Source organism: Protopterus annectens, chromosome 4.part0 (assembly GCF_019279795.1).
Source record: "Protopterus annectens isolate FY-2018-M chromosome 4.part0, PAN1.0, whole genome shotgun sequence".
Lineage (NCBI taxonomy): Eukaryota > Metazoa > Chordata > Ceratodontiformes > Protopteridae > Protopterus > Protopterus annectens.
Genome location: NC_056733.1, coordinates 902,876,898 through 902,903,916, shown reverse-complemented (window position 1 = coordinate 902,903,916; position 27,019 = coordinate 902,876,898). Strand labels below are relative to the sequence as shown.

General features: G+C 40.4%; 1 protein-coding gene across 1 annotated transcript in view; it reads left to right on the top strand.

Annotated features, from left to right (window-relative positions):
- Window positions 1-27,019, top strand: part of DEPDC5 (DEP domain containing 5, GATOR1 subcomplex subunit) — a 2,513,958-nt gene that overhangs the window by 2,186,389 nt on the left and 300,550 nt on the right. The window lies entirely within an intron of this gene.

The following is a 27,019-nucleotide window of genomic DNA, read 5'->3' as shown; positions in this document are numbered from 1 at the left end:
TGATACCTCTCATTCCCTGCCTTCAACAGGAGTTCCTATGGTGGTCACAGGCATGTCACCTCAACAAGGGTCAGCCTTTCACCTTACCCCCAGCCAGGCAAACTATGGCAACAGATGCATCGGACTATGCCTGGGGAGCACACATGTCAGGACAGTGCGTTCAAGGCAAATGGACTACAGATCAAAGATATCTGCACATCAATCAAAAAGAAATGCTAGCTGTACAGAATGCTCTGACAGCTTTCAAGGTCCTCTTACATCCAGGACAACTTATAATAAGGACAGACAATACCACAGTAATGTGGTACATAAGCAAGGGGGTACACACTCCTACCCTCTATGCAGGCAAGCAATGACCTTGTGGAACACAGCACTGACTTACCAAGTTCAATTACAAGCACAATTCCTGCCAGGAAAGAAAAACACATTGGCAGACGACCTAAGCAGAAACATTATGGATCCCCACGAGTGGAAACTGGATCCACAAGTATTTGCAATGATAACTCAAAAATGGGGCTGCCCAGACATAGACCTGTTTGCCAACCCCCAAAACTATCAGCTACCAAAATTTTGCACAAGGACATTCCACCATCAAGCTTGGAAAATGGACACACACTCATTCAGTTGGAAAATGTTGACAGTATATGCCTTTCCTCCACTACCCCTTTTAACAAAGGTGCTACTGAAAGTCAGAATAGAGAGACCACAAATGATACTTATTGCCCCAGACTGGCCATGCCAGCACTGGTACCCACTACTAAGGAACATGGCCCACGGCCCACCATGGATTTTACCACAAATTCCTCATCTGCTCACACAGCAAGACAGCCAGACTCTACACAGCCAGCTCAAGACCTTAAATCTGGCTGCATGGCAAATCATCTAAACAACCAGCCAGCTCCTCTATCACAAGCTGTTATGGATGTCATTCTGGAGGCCAGGAGGCCCAGCACCAGGAAAGCCTACTCAGACAAATGGAAAAGATTTTGCACCTGGAACCAAGCTAAAGGCCAAAATCCCCTTGAGCCGGACATACCTCAGATTCTACAATATTTAACTGAGATGTTACACAAAGGACTTTCCTTTTCATCTATTAAAATCCACGCCTCTGCTATTTCAGCTCACTACAACACGGATCCTCCCTTATTTTTACATCCACTTCTAAGGCAGTACCTCAGAGGGGCCAAAAATATAAGGTCTCCCAGGAGAGCACCCATGCCAACTTGGGACCTCAACTTTGTTCTGGAAAAGCTTACGATACCACCTTTTGAGCCAGCTTTCTCAGCTGATTTAAAGTTTATATCATGGAAAACTGCCCTGCTGCTAGCAATTACTTCAGCCAGAAGAGTCTCAGAGCTACAGGCACTAATGGTAGTGGAGCCTTTCCTCATTTTTCATCAAGACAGAGTCTCTCTACGAACTAACCCCTCCTTTATGCCAAAGATGGTATCCAGTGTGACTCTAAATCAAACCATCCATTTACCCACCTTTTTTCCAAATCCACAGAACAAAGGAGAAAGACTCCTGCACTCCTTGGACATTCACAGGCAACTACGTTACTACTTGGATAAAACTAAGTCTTTCAGAAAATCTGACCAGCTCTTCGTATCCTATGCTACAGCATCACAAGGAGAGGCTATCTCAAAACAGACCATTTCAAAATGGATAGGACATTGCATACGTTTTTGCTACACCCATCATGGAAAACCAGTTCCTGCTAGCATAAGGCCCCACTCCACCAGGGCAGCAGCTACATCTACAGCCTTCCTCAGGGGGGTGCCAACCAAGGATATTCTGGAAGCTGCAACTTGGAGTTCAGTACACACCTTCACCAAACACGATCACTTACCACTATACTCTAAGACTAGAGTTGGCTTCGCCACTGCAGTTTTGCAGGGCCTACTAGCCTCTTCTAACCCTGTTTGATTCCACCTCCCATCCTTAGCTTTGGGATTCAACCCAAGTGTGATGACTGCAGCAGGGTAACACGATGAACATAGTACAGTTTTGTACCTACCATAAATGTAGATGTTCGAGTGTTCACCCTGCTGCAGTCCAGGTTACCCTCCCTCCATCCCCTCTGATCTAACTGAAGCCTTTCTATGCCTTTATATCTGATACAACCTTTGTGGTGTATTTGCTTATAGCTGGAGGTATGGTTTTGTTTGTGCTTCACTTTTATTATTGGTACTATGTAGTGACCTCCTATTGGGGGGGGGGGTACCTGACATCTGGGGCAAGAAAAACTGAAGAAAATGGCGTTGGATGCCTCTTTTATACCCCTAGTGCACTGACGTCAGGGAAGAAGCGACAGCAACCGACGCCGGACCAAGACTTTGGAATTCAGGCCGACTGCGGGACCGCCTGACAACAGGATAACCCAAGTGTGATGACTGCAGCAGGGTGAACACTCGAACATCTACATTTATGGTAGGTACAAAACTGTACATTTTCAGTCAAGAATATTTAGAAAACACACATTCTCCAACTCATATTTACACTATGGGAGTGGACACCCCAACTTCTAGAAGAGGGGCATTGTGAAGGGGCAGCTAATTAGAGCTTCAAGAATGCGCAGTGAATCTTTGATATTCCATCAGGAGTTGGAGTTTATTAAGGGACTTTTTGTACAGAGGGAATATCCATTAAGTTTGGTTAATGGTTTAATTGATGAGGTGGTTTGAGACAGCGAATATAAGTATGATCCACTGTTAGGAAAAGTACGTGATACAGAAGAGAAACATAATACCATTCAGGTAGAATATGAAAATGCCTTTATTCACAAGTATTCCACTACCTCTGCGGAGATAGACGGGATTATTAGGAGACATTGGGGAATTTTGAAATTACAGGATGAAATGAGGGACCTGGTACCTGATACACCCCAATTAATTAGAATGAAGGATATAAACTTAAAGGAAATGTTGGAAAGGGGAATGGTTAACCACAATAAAGTCAAAAATAGGGTGGATACCTATAAATGTGAATGTGTAATCAATGCAAGTACATCATAAATAAAGATAACAGCAAGGAATTATAGGGTGAAATGCAATAGGTATTATACATTCAACACCTTAGGGGTGGTTTATTTGGTAGTGTGCGAATCATGTAATAGTTTTTACGTTGGAAAGACTGAAAGGAATCTTAGGAGGAGGACTTATGAACGTACATATGACATTCTCAAAGAAAAAGAAACAAGTGCACTTTTCATGCACTCTCAAGTATGCTCCAACTATAAATTTAAGTTCATGTTTATGGAGCGAGTTACATCTGATGCCCATGGTGGAAATTGGGAGGCCCAACTTGAATACAGAGAATTATTCTGGCAGATCAGGTTGGAGGCTGGAAAGCCCCCAGGGTTAAATGATTATATTAGTATCAGTAGTGTCCTTAAACTTAGATCAGCAAAACTATAAACTTCACAGTGACAAAGCATTTTATTAATGGGTTATGGTACTAACACATATTATGGAATCATTCCAATATTTTGAAAGGGGACTGAATAGGTTCAGGGTATTTTGTTGTTAACGTGTATATATGTTTTTGTATGCATTTTTATATGTATTTTCACACATATTTTTATATGCATTGTTCTATGGACAATTGGAGATTATGGGCTTGTCTTTTTAAAAGTGGGTTGAAGGCTGATTAAGTTAATGCTTATTGGTTCTTTTGAATTGCTGGTTACATATATAGGGGACTTTGAACATTATTAACTTGTTCTGAGGAAGCCTGACATTTTGTTAGGTGAAAGCACTTAACTGTTGAAGTTTTTTTTATTGTGGAAATATTTTATTGTTTGGAAGTCCTTGTTGCAACCTTTTGGTTGTTTTCAGCTGCTAACTGTTTTAGTACCTGTGCTGAGTTGAACGGACTGCACAGTGAATAAATATTTCAGTTTCTGAAGCCGTGGAGTCTGTGGTTAAACTTGTGGGTGTATTGTAAAGCAATGATCTCCAACCTTTTTTGCACAAATGACCGGTTTCATGTAAGACAATTTTCCTTGAACCAGCCATCGTGCGCACTTAAAAATAAAGCATAATAAAGTGTATATTAAATACAACTCACTATAACGCAGAATCAGTGAGAGTCCTGAGTTTGTTTCCCTGCAACAAGGGTGATGGAAGACAGTGACATCCAAAGTTTGTTCCTTACATGCAGTCTACTCTGTAATTTCATTTGATTGCTGTCATTGCAGAAAACACTGCTTCACAAAGATAGGATGTTGGAAATGGAAGCAGGGTTTTCAGTGCTTATTGCAGCAAGTTTATAAGTTAATAAGAGCAATATTTAAAAATCCGTCCCTATTATTTGTTGCTCTGTCCAGATTTGTTGTGCAAGAGGTTGAGAAGGTACACAAACCTAATGGAAACCTTTTTCTGAATCTATCAACTTTCTAAGTTTGTAAGAACAGTATTTAAAGTCTGTCCCCATTATGGAGTCTTTGGTTTCCCATTATTGTCCACATTTCTTGTGCTAAGAAGTTGAAACATATACTGCATGCACCTGGATTAGATCTAAAAGGTACTAGCAACTAGCAGCTACAGTGATACTGAAATAACACAAAAACACTGAAGTCTGCAGTTAGCAGATGAAAGCGCTTAACCTGTGTGTAAAATAGTTTTAACCCTCAGGGGTTTGTTTTTATTTTTGTCTTCTATTAAAAGTGATTTTTGAAAGTAAGCATTTGCAGTGAGCTACGGTCCTTCTTAGCGTATATTTGGTATATAACTTTCTAAGTTTATAAGATCAATATTTAAAATTTGTCCATATTTTTAGGGCTTTGTTCCTGCTATTATTTTTTTGGCTTTGTCCAGATTTTTTGTGCCTAGAGGTTGACAGCTATGCGTTCTATCCAGATTTATTGTTTGAGAGGTTGAGAGGCATGGTCAAAGGTACACAAACCACTTAATTCATGCTGCTGCTGCCACGGATCGCTCTCACTCTTCACTCTCACCGTCACTCTCACTCTCTCACACTTACAAACACACACACAGTCTGTTCTGTTTTCATGCAGGCATTCACTCACACACGCAGACAGAAGCATACACACACAGTTTTTTCCATTTCATTTATTTTTATTTTACATTCACTGAATAGCAAACGCACTACTTTACGAGTGTAAAATAATGGCTCACTTTGTCTCACTGTTCACTCTCTCTCATACACAGTCTCTTCTGCTTTCATACACACATTCTGCTTTCATTCGCACATTCACTCACATGCAGACAGAAAAACACACACACACACACACACACACACACACACACACACACTTTTTTGTTTCACTCCCTTCTGTGCAGCCCAGTATCAAATGATCCACAGACCAGTGGTTAGGGACTTCTGTTGTAAAGCATGTATCCCACTGTATATTGTTATTGTTTAGAATAACCCTTAAAGGGAGAAAACGTAACTATAAGTAAAACAATTTTTGTTTTTATTTGTATAAAACAGCTCATGATATAAACTTCATGTTATATATACAGTAAGCAGTTTTATGTAGTGTGTAGTCAGGGGTATTTTAAATGTGAGGACGTCTTTTCAGTGACTGTTGTATGTGTTAAAAATATTAAATTAAATAAGTATTTTTGTAGTAAGAAATATAGGTTTTACAGTGAAACAAGGAGAAAAAGGCTGGACAAGAGCAAGTTTAATATTCATATGCAGTAATCTTGGACTACTAGGGTAGGGCTGGGGTGTAAAAGTGCACTGAGTATGTTGTGTGCAGAATTAGGATAATTTCTCTCTTTATTTTAAGAGAGTGAATGCCTAGATTACTACCTTTGGTTTAAGCTATAAACAGGTGTTTTCCAAGCATGTAGGCTTTAAAAATAAGACAAAATGATAAAAGCCATGAAAATGCTAAGCTTTTTACAACTGTAAAGATATTAGCTTGTTTGTTTTCCAGTACCTAATGTTAAGAGGAGTCCAAATGTCTGCAGCTTAGTGAAATTTACAAAGACTTATTGCTGAGTACATTTCCATGGAGACAGGCTGTCTGCAGGTGCAATCAGTTAATTCTGAGAATTCTGAGTATTCTTTGCTGAGAGAAATGCAAAATTTAAAGGTACAATGACAAGTAGTTTTGTGAAAAAGTTAAATTTGAAATTATGATAAGTGAATAAGAGGTAACAACCTGCCTAGCAGCTGTAATACTTTAATGCAGTTTATAGAACACTGCATAATTTAGTTTTATTTAAAGATAGCCAGTGCAGTTGTTCTTAGGTCTAACAGTTAATGTTTTTGAAAGCATACAAGCTGTTTTTCATATCTGGGAGAGGAAGAGTGATAAGAAAAGAACAGAGAGTAATCAGTGTACATGGGAGCACAGGTTGTAGCATGTGCTTTAGCATGGGTAGCCTTAATTTCAGGTTAGATAATGCCTGAAGATGCAGTTTTCAGATTGGGGCAGTCTTTCCCTTCTGAATGGTTAAACTTCATGTTTTAAAGATATACATAGTTTTCTATGTTTGCTCCAATTTAATAGGGGATGGGTGTGTTTTGTATTTAGTTTTTTTTTTTATTTGAGGGTTGTCATTAAACAAAAACGTATTGAAAATGTGACATAGGTTCAAATGGAGATAAAAAGAAACAATTGAATAAAAGATAATCCTGCCAACATTAGTATGTGCATGTAACACAAAAGCTGGAAATGCACATTCAAAAAGTGTCATGTATAATAGGTGGGAACAATAGCTTTTTATAATGATGGCTATGCGGTCTATATTATCCTGGGACATGAATGATCTTACAGGTATAGATAAAAGGAAAGAGTATTGAATTATATTAAGAAATGCAGAGTGCAGATAGCAATGTTGTAGGAGATTCATTTGGAAAGAAATGAGCATGTGAATTTGACAATGAGAGGATTTCAAAATGAAGGTTCAGCAGAATATTAGGGACAGAGTAAGTGGAGAGTAATTATATTGATTGCTATAGAGGGGCTCCAATAGTAATAGATGAGGTGTAAAAAAAAAAACAAAAACAGAATCGTACATTTGTGGTAGTAAGGGGCTATTGGCAAGGGACGAGGATTACAATGGCATGTATTTATATTCCACCGAAAACTGTTGTTATGGAGCTTAAGAAAATTTGGGAGAAATAATCCACTTTCAGCAGGGAATATTATTTATAAGTTGGGACTGGAATTTGATTTGCAATAGTGAGGATATATCAGGGGGGCCAAGAAGGAAAATATAACAAAAGAGGGTAGATTTCTGAAGAAATTTATGAAAATGTTTAGTATGGAACATGTGAATTCAGTAGTAGGAACTCGGACAGAATTTACATATTATTCCCCAAGGTACAATATCTGCGCTAGACTAATTAGATCTATTTTGCAGGAACATGTGCAATTGGTTGAAAGCTTTGACACACATCCAAAAACTGTTTCTGTTCATGCACCAATAAAAACAAAGATAAAAATGCAGGGTAATTAAGTAAAAATAAGACAGTGGCACATTGCCTCCACCTGTTAAAAAAGAGGAATTTAAGGAATGGGTAATGGAAATTATTCAGAAGTTATTAGAGAAGATAGAAATATCTTCAGAAGTTATAGCTAGTGACTGGGATAAAATGAAAATGGAGTTTAAAAATAGGGTCGAAATGAAAGAGAAAGGTGGTAAAGAAGTAATAGAAATTACTTAGATGAGCTGACAGTGGTTTAAGTATTGCAGAATAAGGGGAGTCTTATAGAAAAAGGGGAGGAGCAAATGCAGAGTGCTAAAGAGAAAATAAGAGAATATCTGGATAGTATGCATGAGTTTAGAAAGATTGCAGTTAAGCAACCATTTTTTTGATAACTCCAGAACACAAAAACGTTTAGCACAATGACTTAGGCAACAGGATGTTGAAAGAGTTATCGCCAAACTTAGGGAACCTATAACATGAAAAATGACCAGAGATCCGGTAGAGGTTTCTGGTAATTTTATGAAAAATTGTATAAAGCAGAGAAATGTGGAAATCAAGAAAGATTTATGGAAGGCATAAAGAGGTAGATGAGGCTCGATTACTAACAGTTAAGATAGGAAGTAATGAGATTAATAATCTTCAGGAAAGTCTCCAGGAACAGATGGTATTCCTGTGGAAGTTTGGAAAATAGAAGGGAAGAAAGTGATAAAGATCTGGAAGATTTTTTTAACAGTATTTTAAAAGGAAGAGAAACACTGGCATCTTGGCAGAAAGCTGTCAAAAGATGGCAAAGACTGTTCAAAATCAGCTTATGTAGGCCTATTTCAATTTAATCCATGATTGTAATAGCTTCTATAATAGCTGAAAGAAAGGCAAAGGTTTTGCCAAAATTGATAGATATGGATCAGTGTGGTTTTGTGGAGGGGAGACAAACATTTGACAGCATTAATAGAACAATGATGATCCAGAGGGAAGCAGAATGTAAGAAAATACCTCTGTTGTTGTTGGGTCTTGATAGAGATAAAGCATTTTGACAGAGTAAGCTGTGATTTTATGAGTAAGGCAGTGGAAGCGTTTGTATTCCTTGATGAAGTAATAAGGTTAATTAGAAGGGTATATGAAGTATCAAAGGCAAGAATTAAAAGTGGGAGGGTTCCCCTCAGATAAGACGAGCAAGGCAGGGGTGTCCTCTTTCCCATTTATTTTCTTTATATTTAGTCATTGACAAAGAAAATGAGACCCTCAAATACAAGGATATAGTTGGCATGGTAAGTAAAGTTGGTTTTATTTGCAGATGATATTATTTTGTATCTGATAAATCCAGAAAAGGACATGTCAGTCTTGTAGAATATTATGAGGAATGTTCAAGTCTTTTTTTGGGAAATAAAATTAATGAATATAAAACAAAGGCTATACTCATAAATTATGTACCCATAAACAAATTAGTTCAGTAATACTCATGATTATAGGGACATTGTAAGATGAAGTATTTAGGAGTATTTATTAAAAAGGCTCGTTATGGCAGCTAAGGATATGTGAGACCAGACTAAGCAAAATATAATGCAAAAACTGAGAAACTGGAAACTCTTAAGGATAGTAATATGCAAGCAGTAAAAATGTTTTTATTCCCTTTATTCTTGTATACAGGTCAGGCATACTTTTATCAACTTGAGGAGAAGTTGTGGACAATAATTAAGGAATTTATCTGGGAGGGAAAGAGAGCAAGAGTTGATTCAAATAAGTTGATCCTTCCAATAGAGTAAGATGGTTTAGGTTTACCTGATTTGAAAGGGATATTTTAGAGCTACACAATTTATTTATTTATTTAACATTTGTTGACTGGGAAAGTCTGACTAGGACAGAGCCTATTTTCATCAGAGGCCCAGAGAGAAAAACTCCAGATGCAGGTCTTTGGATTGTGGGAGGAAACCAGAGTACCTGGAGGAAACCCACGCAAATGCAGGAAAGACATGCAGACTCCACATAGAAGGCACCCCAGTCGAGAATCGAGCCGGAGAACCTCTTGCTGTGAGGCAACAATGTTAACTGCTGCACCACTGCACAGCCCAATTAAGGTTCATATACATAGCACAAGAAAAAGGTTATAATTCACTGTGGAAAGGAACGAGGATGCAGCAAGGGGGGGAGTTCAGGAAATAGAGAGAGGCAGATTATGGATGCAGATCCTTACGGAGAAAAATAACCATACAGACTATTATATTCATAAAGTAGCAGAAAGTGTAAAAACTAAGCCAATATGAGAATGGAGACAGGAGAAAGGAGATTTTCCCAGTAGAGGCAAATGCAAGTAGGGCTACAGAAAATAGGCAAGAGATAACTGGAAATAATTGGAGAAACCTGGAAAAGAAACCAAGATATTTGGAGCAAGTGGTTGCGCCACAGTGGTGCAGTGGTTAATATTGTTGCCTCACAGCAAGAGGTTCTCCGGTTCTATTCTCGGCTGGGGTGCCTTCTGTGCGGAATTTGCATGTTCTCCCTGCGTTCGCATGGGTTTCCAACCACATTCTAAAGACATGCGTCTGGACCATTTCTCCCCATCTCTCTCTCTTTGTGGAGCCTAGTCGGACTTTCCGATCAACAAATGTTAAATAAGTAAATAAAACATTTGGACTGAAGACTAGAGACTGCCTTCTCTACCAAGGCTTGATCTCAGAGTACAGGCAAAGAGAAAAGGATGGGGGAATTTTAAGTGAAAGACCTGCTTTACTAGAGTTTTCAGTTGAATCTAGAGCAGAAGCTACCGTTAAAAAAAGGGTAATTAGTAGGGCATATAAAATGTTTCATGATAACTATAAGAATCAACCAAAAATTGCTAGAAAAGTTTGTGAAGAGAAACTGGAAAAGTAGTTTACAAAAAATCGGTGGGAGGACATACGTATGACTGCCAAGTATGTAACCAAGTCTAGAGGGTTCAGGATCTTTGTTCAGAAGTGTTTGCATAGGAATTTTTATACCCCAAGCAGACTTCAAAGAATTTTTCCTTAGACAGATAGTAAATATTTGAGGTGTGATAGAGAAGAAAGAGGTAACTGGGAACATACGTTTTGGGAGTGTAATGAGTTGGCAGATTTTTAAAATTCCCTACTGAGTACTCTGTCAGAAATATTGGGTGAGCAAGTTGCTGTAAGTAAGGAAATTATTCTTTTGCACTGAGATTCAGTATCTGAATTGCCTAGGCATAGTAAGGGCTTAATTTTAGATTTGTTGACTGCCAAAAAAGCAATTCCTAGAAAATGGAAATCATTCTACATTGACTGTATTTGAGGTATTGAATATTTTATAAAAAAAGATAAAAGAACTGGAAAAAAAGATCTTTAGAAAAGGGAAGGAGCAAATTACATAGAAATAAATGGAAATTGTGGGAACAGTACATGCAGAATAATGTTCAAGAGGATGAGTGTGATTTAAGGTAAGTAAGGAATTGAGGGATTTTTTTGTAGTGTTAGACTGATAGCAAAGAAAATATATGTGGTGTGTATTGTATTTAAATGTTAATTTGTTTTGTTTTCTTTTCTGTTAATGTATGTTTGCATATGAATTAAGTGATCATTTAATAAAGGTCTTTAAAGAAAGCAAAGGATGTGACTTTAGGCTTTCAGGTACATGGCAGTACAGAAGATTACCCCAATTACTGCAGTGAAATCTAAGGAAGTCCCTCTAGGTTGGAATACTGCATGGTCATGCTTCTTGTGCACAGGTTCAGAGATGTATACTATAGGTTCATAGGAGGAAGTAAATGTCCGTAGGGCCTTTACAAGCCTAACCATGTTATACCTGTGTGCCCTAATTGCCCTTGGTGAGATGGTTGTTATTTGCAAAGCGTGTCTATGATCAGCACCAATTGCCCCTGTCAGTGAAGGACATAGGTGCCAACCCCAGAGTGAATTTATGGTCTCCTATCCAGTTGTCTAGGTTGTGCTTGAATGGGGTTATTGAGGAGCTGTGCTTCATGTGAATTGGGAGTTTATTCCAGAGGAGTGGCAATCTCTGGGAGATGTATCTGTCTCTCCAGCATGTTCTGTTAATGTCACAGGCTAAGGAACATTGAGTACCTCCAGGATTAAACAAAAATATTTCTATCAGTAGTGTTTTGAAACTTAGATCAACTAAGTTATAATTGTGCCCTTTTTATATTTTTATAATATATGGAAATTGTTTACCAACTGGAAAAACAATATTGTGTTTTATTTAATATTGTATCTTAAATTGCATTTGTATTAATTTTTAAAGTATGTTTTTATCTAGAATTTAAATGTTTATTTGTTTTATATGTCCTTGTAATACACAATGGTTTTATTTTTATGGTTTTATAATTGTAATTCTGTAATACAGTTTAATTTATTGGGTCTAAATCTGATTGATACTTTTTCTTTAAATTGAAGTTCATTTATTTCATTATTCAGTCAGTTTGTTTAATTTTCTGGTGCATGTAAGAGTGTTTTAAGTGTACTAACATGTTCTGATGAAGTCCTGTAATACAGAGGACGAAAGTGTTTGACCAGGTTTCTCTCTGGTTTAATAAAATAAGAGTAGTAATGCAGTCCTGCTAGTGGATAATCTTCTGGAGCTTTACCTAAGTGGCAGAGTTGGTGTTAGTTTTAGGAGTTATAACATCCTTAGTCTTGGATGCGATGCCCTTACTTATGACATGCGCAGTGTAGAAGGTTTTCCTCGCCACTGTGGACACATGGTGATCGAAGTTTAGATTGCTATCAACCTGTGTTCCCAAATCTCACACCACTGGGTTTGAGCTTAGGGGGTGCTGTCAGTAATGTAATTTGCAGGGAATTCTGCTTTGCCAAAGGGGATAATAATGCTGTTACTTGCATTTAGTGTTAGACTGTGAATTTAGTAATTTCTCTGTGTTAGCCCCTTTTGTAATATGTTAACATCATTTGGGACTCAATGATTGTGCCCAATTTGCATTCATCAGCAAACTTGGTAAGCCAGAGGCCATTTACTTTCATCTTGACTTCTGAGAAATAGATTCCAAACAGAAGAGGGCCCAGCACAGATCCTTGTGGTATGCCACTGGTAACTGGTTTACTGGTAGAGGTGGAATCCTCAACTTTGACAGTATACGTTCTGTTGGTGAACCATTTGGCTACCCAACTAGCCACGTGTGGGTTGACCCCCAGCTGGGAGAGTTTCTCAGTAATACCTGAGTGGAGGATTGTGTCGAAAGCTAAGTCAACATAGGCAGTACATACTGTTTTGCCATCATCTAGGGCTTTGGTGACATTCTCGAAGAACTCCACCAGGTTCAATAAGCATGATCTACCCTTACCAAGAGTGGGAAGGTCACCTATGTCCTTGTTGATAAGGTCCATGATGATTCTCTCTGTGGACTTGCAGATAAGGCTGTTTAGGCCTATGGGTCTATAGTTCCCAGGGTCAGTTGATGGACCCCCTTTGTGTGAGGGAATTACGGTTGCTGTGCTGTTCTCCACTCTGCTGCAACAAAGCTAGTGCACAGACTGAGGTTAAAGGTTGCCAAGTGGTTCCAGTAAGTCTTGTTTTAGATTGTTTAGTAAGCAGCCTGGCATGTTATCTGGTCCCATAGAGGCTGCGTTTTTGCCTTAGGAATGAGCAGATATGACTTTCTCTTTGGAGATGCTAGATAGAGGACTGGTGTCAAGTATGCTTTGGGTAGGGCTGGGAGGGACAGGGTGGTGAAGTTTGCACCAAATCTGTCAGCTGGCAGGTTGCATTTTCCTCCGGTTCAGTATGAGTGGTATCATCCACTGTAAGTTCAGCACATAGCTGGGCACTCCCTTTGAAATTCTGGACATTGCTAAAGTATGCCTTATGATTATCCTTCGCTAGGGATGCTAATTTAGCTTTGTAACTAGCTTTAGAGGACTTTACAAGATGTTTGATTTGCTTGCCCGAGCTGTGGAGGGTATTCTTCTGCTGAATAAGCTCCCTCTTGTTCTTTGGCATTAGTTTCTTCCTTTTGTTATATAATCTATTTATACAAGAGGTCCACCAGGGGGGTCTACTTTATGTCCTCGAAAAGCAAGTTGGCCGAATACAAAATGCCCGACACATGACGCTGGAATGCTGACTAACCCAAAATGCATATGTCCCGAAACTGGAGCGAAGAGCGAATCACCTACTTTGTCTACGATCCATTACACCACTGCACTGAATCAAGCAGAGGACTCTTTCCCTTCACCGGAAAACGTAAATGTAGTTCAGTTTTCTCACTATACAAAATTTTTGTAAGGTTAGGTAAAGTTTATATATAATATGCAAACTTTACCTAACCTTACAAAAATGTTCATACTGCGAGATGTTAGAAGTATGATTACGTTTTCCGGGAAAGGGCACCGGAAAACATAAACGTACTTCTAATTTCTCACAGTATGAACATTTTTTAAGGTTAGGTAAAGTTTGTATATAATTTACAAACTTTACTTAACCTTCCAAAAATGTTCATACTGTGAGAAAGTGGTGTTAGGGATCGTGAACAAGTTGCCTGAATCGATATTTCAGGTTTCTGGACATACACGTTTCTGGTTAGTCAGCATTCGGGCGTTTTGTATTTGGCCAAATTCCTTTTCGAGTCATAAAGTAGACCACCACCAGGGTGGCCTGTTTTTTCAGGAGGACCTGGTTTTGATCCAGTCAGGTACAGACAAGTCTGTACAGTTGTTTATGTGGTTATACAGGGCATTTGTGTACTGTTGGCTGTGTTAGCAAGAGGTTTGAAACTTTTTATACCATCGCCTAGTAGGCTGTAGTTTGCTTTGGAGAAATCTTTCAGTTTTTTTGCTCCTGTAGGGATGTCAGATCTGACTGGTACTTCGAACGAGACAGATTTATGGTCTGACTTTACCAGGGAGGACAACACACAGGGGGTAGTGCAGTGAACCCCCCCCCCCCCCCACCATTGGTGAGTATTAAGTCTAGGACATCTGAGCCCCTTGTGCGGGTGCAAACTAGCTGTTCTAGGGAACTTGTATTGACAAAGTCCAGGAACCTCGGGGTGAGCATGTTTATGCTCATGTTTGTCACCCACTCGATAGTTGAAATCTCCCATGACCAAAGTGTTTGGCTGTGTAGTGAGTGACTCTACTAAGTCCAGGTAGGTGGTGTGCTTCTCTTGTTTCATGGTGGGGGACCTGTAGCTAGCAGTGATGTGGTAGGGTGTTCTGGTAGGGTGTTCTACTTATAGTTAGTTGGACCTGGAGTCCTAGGCTAGTAATAAAACAACGATTCTTCTACAGCCAAGAAACATTTATTTTCCTGGTACCTCAGAGTACCTCATGCAGTAGGTGGATTGGACACATTGAATTGGCCCTAGGTGTGAGTATGTGCATGCGAATGTGTGTGGTGCACCCTCTGAGGAGGGTTGGGCCTTGGGCCAGCAACCTGAGCCCATAAAACCCATAACTGCTACAGAAACAACAAGCACTGAAAGGTGCTTGTTGACTGATGTACCACATGGTGCATAAACGGAAAAAGAGAGAGAGACCTCAGCAACAAGGCTTGCAGGGAGTGTGTTGTATATATATATATATATATATATATATATATGTGTGTGTGTGTGTCTGTGTATGTATATGTGTGTGTGTGTGTGTATATATACGTGTATATATATATGTATGCATATGTGTGAGTATATATATATATATATATATATATATATCACAAACATATATATGCACACACACATACATGTATATATATATATATATATATATATATATATATATATATATGTGTGTGTGTGTGTGTGTGTGTATTTTCACACACACACACACACACACACACACACAAATAGGATTTGAGCAAAATATCAGTCTTGTTCCCAAGTTACCAGGAGAGAACACATTTCTTGGCTGTAGAAGAACTGATGTTTTTTTTATTTTGGTTTTGTATTTGTCGTACATATGTGATGTATAGTATGCTAATGAATAGTAGGGCCTTTATAAGCCTAGCCATGCAACCCCAATGTGATTTTATTTATATAAGGGGTGATTTACTGACTGTCTCTGTCCATCAGAGACATAGGAGCCAGGCCAGGAGTGAATTTCCAGTTACCCATCCATTGCTCCAGGTTGTGCTTACATAGGAGTAGAGAAGAAGTTGCTTCACATGGATGAGCTCCAGGTTGTGCTTACATAGGAGTAGAGAAGAAGTTGCTTCACATGGATGAGTAGCCTGTTCCAGAGAGCTGAAATTCTCTGACAAACATATTTGTCTCTCCAACATCTCCTATTTATGTCATAAGCAGTGTGTAGGTCTTTTAAAGTAGTAGATCTAATGCTGTTTGTTTCGCGGAGGTGCAAAAGGTTCATCAAAACAGGGTCCAGGATGCCTTGTATGCCAGGAGAAGGTCACCTCTCAGAAGTCTGTAGAGGTCTTGTAAGGGTCAGTGATTGGGGCATCACTGACTCCTTTTGCATAACAATGAAGTTAATGGACTTTTAGAGAGAGAGGATAAACACCAGGAGTCCGCAACACTGTTCCCACTCCCTATGTTCAGCATTCCAGTGCAGAAACACTACTGTCTTGTGTACCTGGAGTTCAGGTAAGTCAGTACAACATGTAATCCTGTGCTGCCTTACTCCCATGTCCCTCCATTGAACAGCAGACCTCCTCCCGTGTCCCTTCACTGAACAGTAGACCTCCTGCATATGTCCCTTCACTAAACAGCAGACCTCCTCCCATGTCCCTTCACTAAACAGCAGACCTCCGTCCATGTCCCGCCATTGAACAGCAGACCTCCGCCCATGTCCCTCCATTGAACAGCAGACCTCTGTCCATGTCTCTCCACTGAACAGCAGACCTCTGCCCATGTCCCTCCATTGAACAGCAGACCTCTGTCCATGTCCCTCCATTGAACAGCAGACCTCTGCCCATGTCCCTCCATTGAACAGCAGACCTCTGCCCATGTCCCTCCATTGAACAGCAGACCTCTGCCCATGTCCCTCCATTGAACAGCAGACCTCTCCCCATATCCCTTCATTGAACAGCATAGCACTATCCTCTCTGGTACTGCCGTTTGTTGTGTCTGGTCTGAAGAACATTGTCTGGTCAAGATGCCCCTTAAAGGAGATTCCACATTATTTGCCCACCTTTGAAAAACCCTTTGCTTCCTTGGGAGTTGTGTTTTATAGCTGATATGCTTGACCTGTCCTTCAATCAAACCAGCTTTTTTCACCAGCTCCAGAGTTTTTCCTGTAGGAGAGTTCGTGGTGATCATCACATCTGCTTGCAGAATTTTAGATCTGTAGTCTCTTTTGTTTGGTTTTTCATAAGGTACTATCCCTTAGAAGTAGCCTGTGCTTCCTAACAAATGTGGTGCAGGAAATGTCTTTAAACTGATACATGTATCTCCGTTTTTACAGAGGCAAAAGTTTCACAAGGTTTATGTCTTCTGAAGTAAACATACATATGCTGGTCACAGACAGAAAACATTATAGGTCCTTGTGATAGTACATGTTTTCTGCTGTCTTAAAAACAAAATTATGCTTGGGCATATGCTAAGTAAATATGATTCTCTTTTGTAATACAACTTTTAGAACTGAGTTTTAAAGCAGTGTTGGTTTTCTAGCTCATCATCTATTAGTTTCTTCAGAAATTAGACCATAAAATATCAGTTTAAAGGCATCATTCTTTTTTGTTCCTGAAAGTACACTGTTCATTCATTGAGTCATTATCCAGATTAAGGTTTCATGACAGAGCTGCAGCATATCCAGAAAATTTGGCACAAGACAGATAAATTGTGCTCATCAGTACCCCCTACCAGATTTCCTCCTCTAACATTTACTTTAAGAACACCATTTAAAAAAATATGTATATATCCAGGAATACTCCTACAGTAGCGTTTGTTCAAACTGCTGGCTAAGCTTCTTCTCTTAGTATGTATGCAGATAAATATATGTAACATTACATTGTCCATTCTATAATTCCAGGAAGCACATCTGCTACTTCCACCAATGCTTCCTACCGCCATCTTGCCTTTTGTAATGTCGGGAGCTGCTAGAGCGAGACCCGAAATATGGAGACTGGCCAAGAGATTGAACTTACATATACTAAGTGTGAGATGCTATTTCTTGGAATATTCCTATTTCTCTGAGGCATGGTAAACGGATGGTGTTCGGGGGGGGGGGTAAAAGGCTTGTTCCTCATATAGGAGGGGGGGGGCTTGCCACTCCTCCTAAAGCAAGTTTTAAGGAGAAGAGCGATCTTCGAGAATTATTCTTCTCCTGTGTTTTTGGTCTTTTTTTTTTTTTTTCGGCATGTCGGCACTCAGCATTTCTAGTGTTGACATTCAACAGGAAGCCTACTTTTTTCCCCTCTACTTGTTTAGTCCTTCTGCATTTTCCTTTTTTTTATCTTCCCTTACCTATATGTGTACTACTTCCCTAAAGCACTAGCCATAGCCACTAATTTTTCTATTTATGTAATTTAGTATACTCTTTTATACATTGTTTATATGCATTGTTATATGAATGTATGTGTCTAAGAAAAATGGTATGTTTACTTTCCATACAGTTGTTACTCTAGCTATTGTAATAGTCTGTGACATGCCAAAAAGGGTCCTCTTACAATTAAATAAACTAATACTAGACAGGCTGTGGAATAAAACAGGACTACCCCCCCCCACACACACACACACACGCGCGCACATCATTTGTGCAGTTTAGATGGTCATTTGTTCACCTACAGCATGTCTTTGAGCTGTGGGATGACAGACGGGCACTTGTCAGAAACCCACGGAGGCACACGAAGGACATGCAGATGCCAAAAAGAATTAGCTACAAAAGCCTTTTATGCTTGAAATGACTGTTTCTTAAGGTCTCTAGTAAACAATAGAACAACTTCTATAGATGTCATAATTAACATAATGTTGTCCATTTTCCACAGAGAATAAAGGAATAATCAGATTCTGCAGAGCAAAAAATGTTCACATCAGCAGCGGGTAACCACAGACATTCTTTAATTATATGAACCACCTCAGAAGTTATACCAGCATTGTATCAAGAGGATGTCTAAGTCAAACCCTGAAACCCTGATGATGTAGCCAACATCCTTACTGATGAATGCATCTTCAACTTCTCCTGTCTGTTGCCTCCATCCTTCCCAATACGTAGTATTCAGTCTATACCCATGTGATTACCTCTGTGCTCTCCAAGACCGAAAACATCAACTCCATGGGTCCATATAACAGACTGGGCTGTTTCCTAGTCAGTATGAGATTCTGCTTGTAAGAGTTCCTCTTTAAATTACTCTTCCACAACTAACCCACCAAATATTTCCCAGAAGCTGTGAGACTGACTAGAAGTTGACCTCCACAAGTGAGGTCCACCACGGACCCCACTAATTATTGACTTTTCAGTCTCAAATCATTTCGAAGGTGATACAACACATCATCATGGACTTCATAAATAAGGAACATAGAGAACCTTTGATCCCTAGAACCTGACTAGTTTGGCTTTATAAAAAGTAGTTTGTGCCTCTTAAACCTAGTTAACGTTTTGGAAAGAGTTACAGAAGCATTAGATGAGGGTAACTGCATGCACACAGCTTTTGCTGCTTTAGCTAAGACTTATGACACTGTACTGCACTCTGGCTTCATCATCAACCAATTGATTAAATTTAGTATAAATCCCACTGCAACTTGTTGGTTTGCCACCTGGCTCACTGTTGGACACCACTCTGTTAGGGTCAGTGGCACACAGTTAATAACATTGTGCCACAGGGGTCTGTTTTGGGATCACTGGTATTTAATATTTACTTTTACTGTTTCGTATTTTACATCAAAGACCTCTGGCTGACCAAGTTTCCTGACAGATACTTGATTGGAGCCATCATGGACTCCCCTGAAGACACTCTGATCATCCATGAGGGTCTAACTCAGACAAACTCATGATGCAAAAATTACGAAATAAAGCTGAGTACCCATAAATGTAGCATTGTGTTGTTTGGGAAACTTTAAGTCTTACACATCTATGACATAAATGACACCCTCTAAAATTAGAGACCAAGGAACATTTGTGAAAAAAAAGAACTCCCCTTTGCTGACCTAATTATTTACTGCCATTAAGAAAGCTGTCGCCCTTGTCTAACTGCTAATGGCACCTCTTGGTCAGAAGGAGTCATCACTCCCGTCTACTTAGTGGAATACATTGTACCATTTGGAATGTACCTGTCCAAGTAACTAACCCATACAGAAAAAACGTATCAGCTTCTTAATAAATATTGAACATGAGCTCCCTGTGTTCCCAAGGACATCTAAAAGCTGTGTTTCTCTTCTTTGTCTCCTACAGACCTTTGATGGGTAAGGTATGCCTGGCCTACAAACCTGAAAATGACCCAGTCCTGCTTTATCTACTACATGTCCACAAAATTGCTAATAACACAAGTACAAGATTGAGGTACTTAAATCTGGTACTATAACATAAATCATACAAACAGACATGACAGATATCTCTCCCAAAGCATTCCCCACCACTGGAACAAACTTATCGCCTTTCTGTAAAGCAAAGCTGATCCCTCACTGTCTTCAGACAGATGAGTGGATGAGAAACCGCAAGTTTACCCTAGGCCTAGTCCACTCATCCCTTATGGATAAGGAAAATAATTAGTTGGCGGTACCAGTGGGATTGTAGTGGCTTCAAATGTCTTAACTGGTCTGTTGCCTAATACTGTGAATCACTTATGTTCATGTTTAATAATGTCATAGATCCACTGCATAATATTTTAAGGAGTTGCATGTGTGTCTTTGTGTGTGTACATGTGTTTGTTTGAACACAGACACACACACAGACACACACACAGACACACACACAGACACACACACAGACACACACACACACACACATCATTATCATCATCATCAGCTCTCGTTTTCTCAGTTTATCTCTGCACAGTTGGGGTGATAAGTCAACTGTCACCATCTCTCTCTCTTTTCAGTTCCTTGTTTGACGATCATGTCTGACTGTCACAGATCTTGTCTCATGCAGTCCATCCATTTCTTGGCTGTGCATCCTCATTTCCTCTTGCTTTCTTCCAGTCTCTCCAAAATGTCCTTCACCAAATCATCTGCTTTTGTGATGTGTGACCAAACCTTCATACTCTGTCCCTCTCTATAACTGGAGCTACTTTGGCTTCTGCTCTGATGTCCTTATTTCTTTGTCTGTAAAATATTGTGAATCCTACCACCCATCCCAGGCACTTCATCACCATCACATCGAGCTTCTTCAACTGCTCTGCTTTACTGCCCAATTTTCTGTACCATACAGTAGTACCGGTCACATTACTGTTTTGTATATTTTACTTTTCAGCTTCTTTGGCATTCTTCTGTCACTTACTACCCGTGACACTCTGTGCCAGATGACTGCAGCCCCTCTGATGCTAGCTTTGGCCTCATCTTTCAGACTTCTGTTCTCCTCTGCCATCCCACCCAGATAACTGAAGTTCTTAACCTGTTCCTCTATTTTCCTTTCTGTCCGAGGTTGGAGCTGCTTATGATTTACCCCATTTGCTGCCCTAACAACTTTTTTATTTGTACTCAGTCTCATTCCATGTTCCATCAATTTTGCATTGTATTCCTCTGTCCTTTGCTGATGTTTCTGTTCAAAGTCTGGAAGTAATGCCCCATTGTCTGCATACAGCAGCTGTGTTGATCTGCTTCCTTAGACATGTTTGCTAAAGTAGTCAGGAGTATGAGCAGCAGTGGGCTCAGAGCTGAAACCTGATGAAAACACAATCCCACTGGGAACCTCTCTTTTGAGTTGGAACGCTGCCTGTAATTGTGTCATTGAGTTCATTGTATATAGTCGGCCCTAACTCTACTAATGTTTCTGGGACGTAAGACCACTGCATGGCTCCTAAATCAGCTTTCTTGAGGCCTTGTCATATGCTTTCACTATGTTTAGGAATGCCCAGTTGGACTGCTTCCTCGACTCCGGCTTCTTCTTTTTCACTATCTGTCTTGTTGCAAACTTTGGGTCAGTTGTGCTGTCCCCGATCGAAATGCTAACTGCTAGTGTCCCATCGTTCTGTCTACTGATCTGCAGATTTATCAGTCACTCTTTCTGTCTCTCTCCAGACACACACATGCACGCACATGCGCGTGTGTGCGAACACACACGCACAAGCTCTCATCTTTATCAGCAGTTCATACTGCAGTTATTTTGGCAAATTTTCCACTGTCAATGGCAGTCACACTGTTGGAAACTCCTGGTGTTCTGCCTGAAGTATGATTCTCAAAAAATCTGGAAATATATCACTGATTGATAAGTATATTTCTTGGTATTTTAACCTTTCTGAGTTTTGCATTGTCTTAATTTTGCCTGACTGAATTATTTTTTTACCTGACTGAATTATTTTATATATTTTCTGGCATTGTTTTCTGTTTCTCATCTGTCCTGAAACAGTTTTTTTTCCCCTCCCACCCTATTCTTGTGGTGGTGTTATAGTTAACGGCTTTGCAGTTGCCTGCCCTTGCTGTAAATTTCATCTGGGACACCCCTCCCAGTCTGGTGTTCACGCTACTTAATACAGAGAGAACATTTGAGAAGGCCAACCCACTTAGGTTTTTAACCTTGAATTTTTCTTCTCCTCCTCCTTCCTCTCTCCTTGCACTTCACTAAAAATAAATAAATAATTAAATGAATAAAAAAATTAAAAAAAAATTGCACTTTATTTTGCTTTTGACTTTTCTTAAAAGTACTCAGTTGTATTTATTCTACTGCATTTATTACTGCTTGGTAGTAGCCTGATTAAATTGTAACTATTATTCTAAGCCTTTGGTTGAAGCACTTGGCCTTCAGACCAGTTGTTTTACATTAAGAAGTTTTGTGGTCTGCACTGTTGTGGCAGGACAGGTAGCTTACATCCTTCTAAGTTGGGAGTTGCTGATTGAAGGCTTAGTTTCTGTTATTCTAAAAGTGTATTAGTTCTGGTTTAAGCACTTGGGCTTCGGGCCAGTTATTTTACATTAAGAAGGTGTGGTCTGCACTCTTGTGGGAGGAGAGGGTAGATTCTGCCCTTCTGAGCTGGGAGTTTCTGGTTAAAAGCTTATTGTGCCTGCTTATTTGAACTGTTTCTTTCTGAAATTGGTACGCCTTGTTTGCTGTATCATAGACTAAATTCAGACCTGCTGAATCTAGCTTTGTTTGTATAAGTCGAGCACTAATCCAGACCATTTTTTGGAGAAGGTTCCCCTGCACACTAGTGGCAGGAGTGTGCAGTTAGAACTTGTCTGATCGAAGACTGCTGGAACGGGGCTCAGTTTTTAGCTTTTTATTGGTTAATTGGTTTAAATCAGTTTGCTCATTTGCTACTGTTAGATTAAAAAAAATAATAGTAATACACTTTATGCATCGCCGTTTAGCTAGGGTTAAACTATTCCCGGTGCCATAAAGTCTGTTCCTCAAATTTTCCCTTAGAACTAGCCAGTTTTTTAGTTTTAGCACTGAAATCTGTTTCTTTGAGCTCAGCACTTGTTCAGAACTTGTTGTAAGCACTAAAGCTGCAAATTACTACGGCACTCAACTTTTCTCGCTTGTCCAGAAGAAACAGTTTGTAGTACTTAATAAATAAGCTCCTATCCGGGCATGTCTAAGGGTCAGCTCTCAGTGTTTTCTCCTGTCTACCTGATGAATCTGGGCATCTTGGGGCAATGCAGCAATTTCCAATTGCCTCATGTACACAGACAACTCTCGCCTCCTACCACCCAACACTACAACCTGTGAGAGATGCACTTATATAGACAAACTGGAAGCAAAACTCTTTTCAACCAAGACTGGACTAGACATTCAAGAGGAGAAGGTAAACACTTGCACCACACCACACTCATCACATAGTCCCACAAAACTTACACCACAAAAACACACACGTAGAAACACACACCTATATTCGCGGAGGCTCTCAATAAAAATCTGCTCAAGCAACAGAGACATCCAAAGCAGAAATGCAAGCAACCTCCACCCCCCAACACAACCCAAATGACACATAGCCCACATACTCAGTGTGCCACTCAACCACAGCCCATAAGGCATAACAACGTACCCAACACTCTAGTCATAGGTGACTCTATAGTCAGGCAAACTGATGTTCCACTCACCAGGCTAAACAAGGAGAAAGTTACTGTCAACTGCCTGTCGGTGCCAGGATCCACCACATCACGCATGCACTCAGGTCACTCCACAACAGGTAAAAATAAGACTCTGTCATTGTCCATGTTCGTATGAGAGGTACCTCCCTGGACTACATGAAAAGAGACATGGAGGAGCTCTCCGATCTTCTAGCCCAGGCAGGTATGATCCTAGTCATGAGTAGCATCCTGCCATCACCCAGAATGATACCACAGTACAAGGACAAAATGATTGACTTCAACAATTGGCTAAGCTTCTGGTGTCATTCTAAGGGTATCCAGTATCTGTCTGCCTGGGATGACATGATCTACAGACCCTGATGCTTTGTCAGAGATGACCCGCACCTGTCGCCCTTAGGATTCCGGATACTGGCTAAGACTCTTGCCACCCCTACAGTACCTTTTTTAGGAGATATTCAAATGACAAATTCACCATCGTAACAGGTACAAGCAAGCAAAATCTGAGGGTAATGCTACTCAATGCTAGAAGTCTAAACCTCAAAATGCATTCACTCGAACCACTTCTTAAAATGGAGAACATCGACATCTGTGCAGTGACAGAGACCTGGTTCAAGGCTCCAGAGATCACCCCTGCATTACCAGGCTATAATTCATACCACACCTTTCGGCCTTCTAACCTGGACCGAAACACTGAAGGCGGAGACGTGTCCATATTCATTAAAGATATCCACACCTCTAGGCTAGTTGCTTAGCATAATGCATCCACGATTATCCAAGTGCAACTAACTCTGGGCAAGACCGCAATCTAAATTGCAACTTCCTACAGATCCTCCACCATGCCCTAGGATTCCCACTCCTCATTTCTTGATACACTGGAAAATATTAGGGTACAACCCAATACCCTAATAATGGGTGATTTCAACTACCCTACCATTAACTGGGAAAACTACTCATGTACCAACTCTTTTTCTCAACGTTTTCTGGAATTTATCAATTCCAACACCTTAGATCAACTTATCCACACCCCCACCAGGGCAGCAATATCCTAGACCTGGTCATTACCAACATGGGCGACCAGTGTTCTACACCAAAGGTCAATTCCTCATTGGTCAGATCCAACCACAAGCTAATCATTCTAGCTATCAACATCCCGTCCCCACACCCCATTAGGGAAACCACCGTAAAAAATTTCTCCAAAGCCAACTTCACGCTTCTTAAGACAGAAGTGGCAAACTACATGATACCCATGCAGATGGACAATAGAGGTACGACTGCTGAATCCTACACAAATCCACTTTATAAGCACTTACATGAGTGCATGGATTTTGCTATCCCTAACAGATCCAAGATGCTATCCTCCAAAAAAGGAAGGAAATCTGGTGGTCCCCTGCCATAAACAAACTCTACAACAGAAGAAAGAAACTGTTGCAAAAAAGAGTAAAATTCCATGATTGGAGGAATTCCCTGGTCAGCCTCAATAAGAAGCAGAGATCCCTCATAAAATCCTACAAAGCTAGTTACGAAAACAAATTTGCCACTGATTCTAAAGACCATCCACAAAGCATTCTATAGGTATGTCAAGGATACCTGCACCTCCAGGGTAGGGGGCGCAGCATGATACCTCTTAGATCATCCATGTGCATCTAACATCGGGAAAATCTGCAATGCAAATTGTGGCCTGCTACACATCACCCTCCATGACCCAGGACCACCACTCTGCCTTTCTGGAGACACTGGAAAATATGAAGTTCTTACCAAACACCCTGATATTGGATGATTTCAATTACCCTACCATTAACTGGGAAAACTACTTGCATACAAACTCCCAGGCTCAGCGCTTCCTGAATTTATCAACTCAAATGCCCTGGATCAGCTGGTAAACTCCCCTACCAGAGGTGAAAACATATTGGACCGGGTCATCACCAACATGGGCGACAGGTTTTCTGCACTGGAGGTCAACCTGTCACTGGTTAGATCAGACTATAAACTAATCACTCTGGATGTTCACACTCCACGACCACCCCCAACCAAGGAAACCACAGTGAAAAACTTTTCTAAAGCAAACTTCACCTTACTTAAGACAGAGGTGGTACGTTTCACAGACCCCATGCTAAAGGATAACGCTGCCCAAGATGCAGAATCCTTTACAAATGCACTCTATGAACACCTACAAGGATGCATGGATTGTGCCATCCCTAGCAAAACCAAGACTCACTCCCCTAAGAGAAGGGAACCAGTCTGGTGGACCCCCACCATAAACAGGTTATACAATAAAAGGAGGAAACTAATTCAGGAAAAAAGCAAATCCCAAGAAGGAAAGACATCCCTGATCAGTATCAGTAGGAAACTAAGGTCCCTCATAAAATCATCCAAGCCTAACTTCAAAAGAAAAATAGCCAAAGATTTGAAAGATAACCACAAAGCCTTCTTTAGCTATGTCAAGAATCTAAGTGGCAACTCACAGATATGCTCTGAGCTAGTGCAAAATAGCACAAAATATACTGAACCTACTGATATTGCCAACATCCTGGCAGATAGATTCAGTGCAGACATCACCCCCCCCATCTCTCCTCCAAAAGGGCCCACAACAATACCGGAAAAGTGTAGTGTCCCAGAAATCACAGACGCACAGTTGAAAACAGCCCTTTCAAAAGCCAAAAACACAGAGTCAGTGGGGCCAGATGGTGTCCCAGGAAGCGTCTTGCACGAACTACAGAATTAACTAACCCCCCCACTTAAACACGCTGTTCAACCTCAGCCTTTCCACAGGCTACGTGCCCATGCACAGCAGCGGTTATTCCGCTCCACAAAGGATGGGCCACAACTGACCCTTGTAAGCCTGACCAGCCTGGTCTGCAAGGCTATGGAGCGCATCATCATGGAACTCATTAACAAAGACATTGGGAACCTCCAAACACTTGACCCGACCCAGTTCGGCTTTGTTAAGGGCAGATCATGCCTACTAAACCTGGTTGACTTCTTTGAGACAGTCACCAAGGCCATAGGCGAAGGAAGGGTGGTTCACACAGCGTACCTTGACCTCGCCAAGGCTTTCGACACCATTCCTCACTCAGGTATTTTAGAAAAACTCACCAGCCTGAACATAAACCCCTACGTCACAAGATGGGTTGCCAACTGGCTTACAGACAGAACTCGAGTGGTAAGAATAGCAGGCTCCAAGTCCGACTCTAAACCAGTCACAAGTGGTGTCCCACAAGTCTCAGTCCTGGGACCCTTACTCTTCGGCATATCCTTCTCAAAAGTACAGGCAAACACAGGAGGACTATGGCTAACTAAGTTCGCCAATGACTGCAAACTGGGAGCCATAATTGACTCTCCGGCTGACACGGACATCCTCCAAAAAGACCTTACTGTTATTAGAATGTAATCTATCTCTAACCTTTCCATCATCAATACCACAACCACTGAATACATTTTTTACTATTAACCCATTCCATCTTTTGACAGTAACCTCATTTTCAATTTCTTTTAAAAAATTCATAGGGTAAC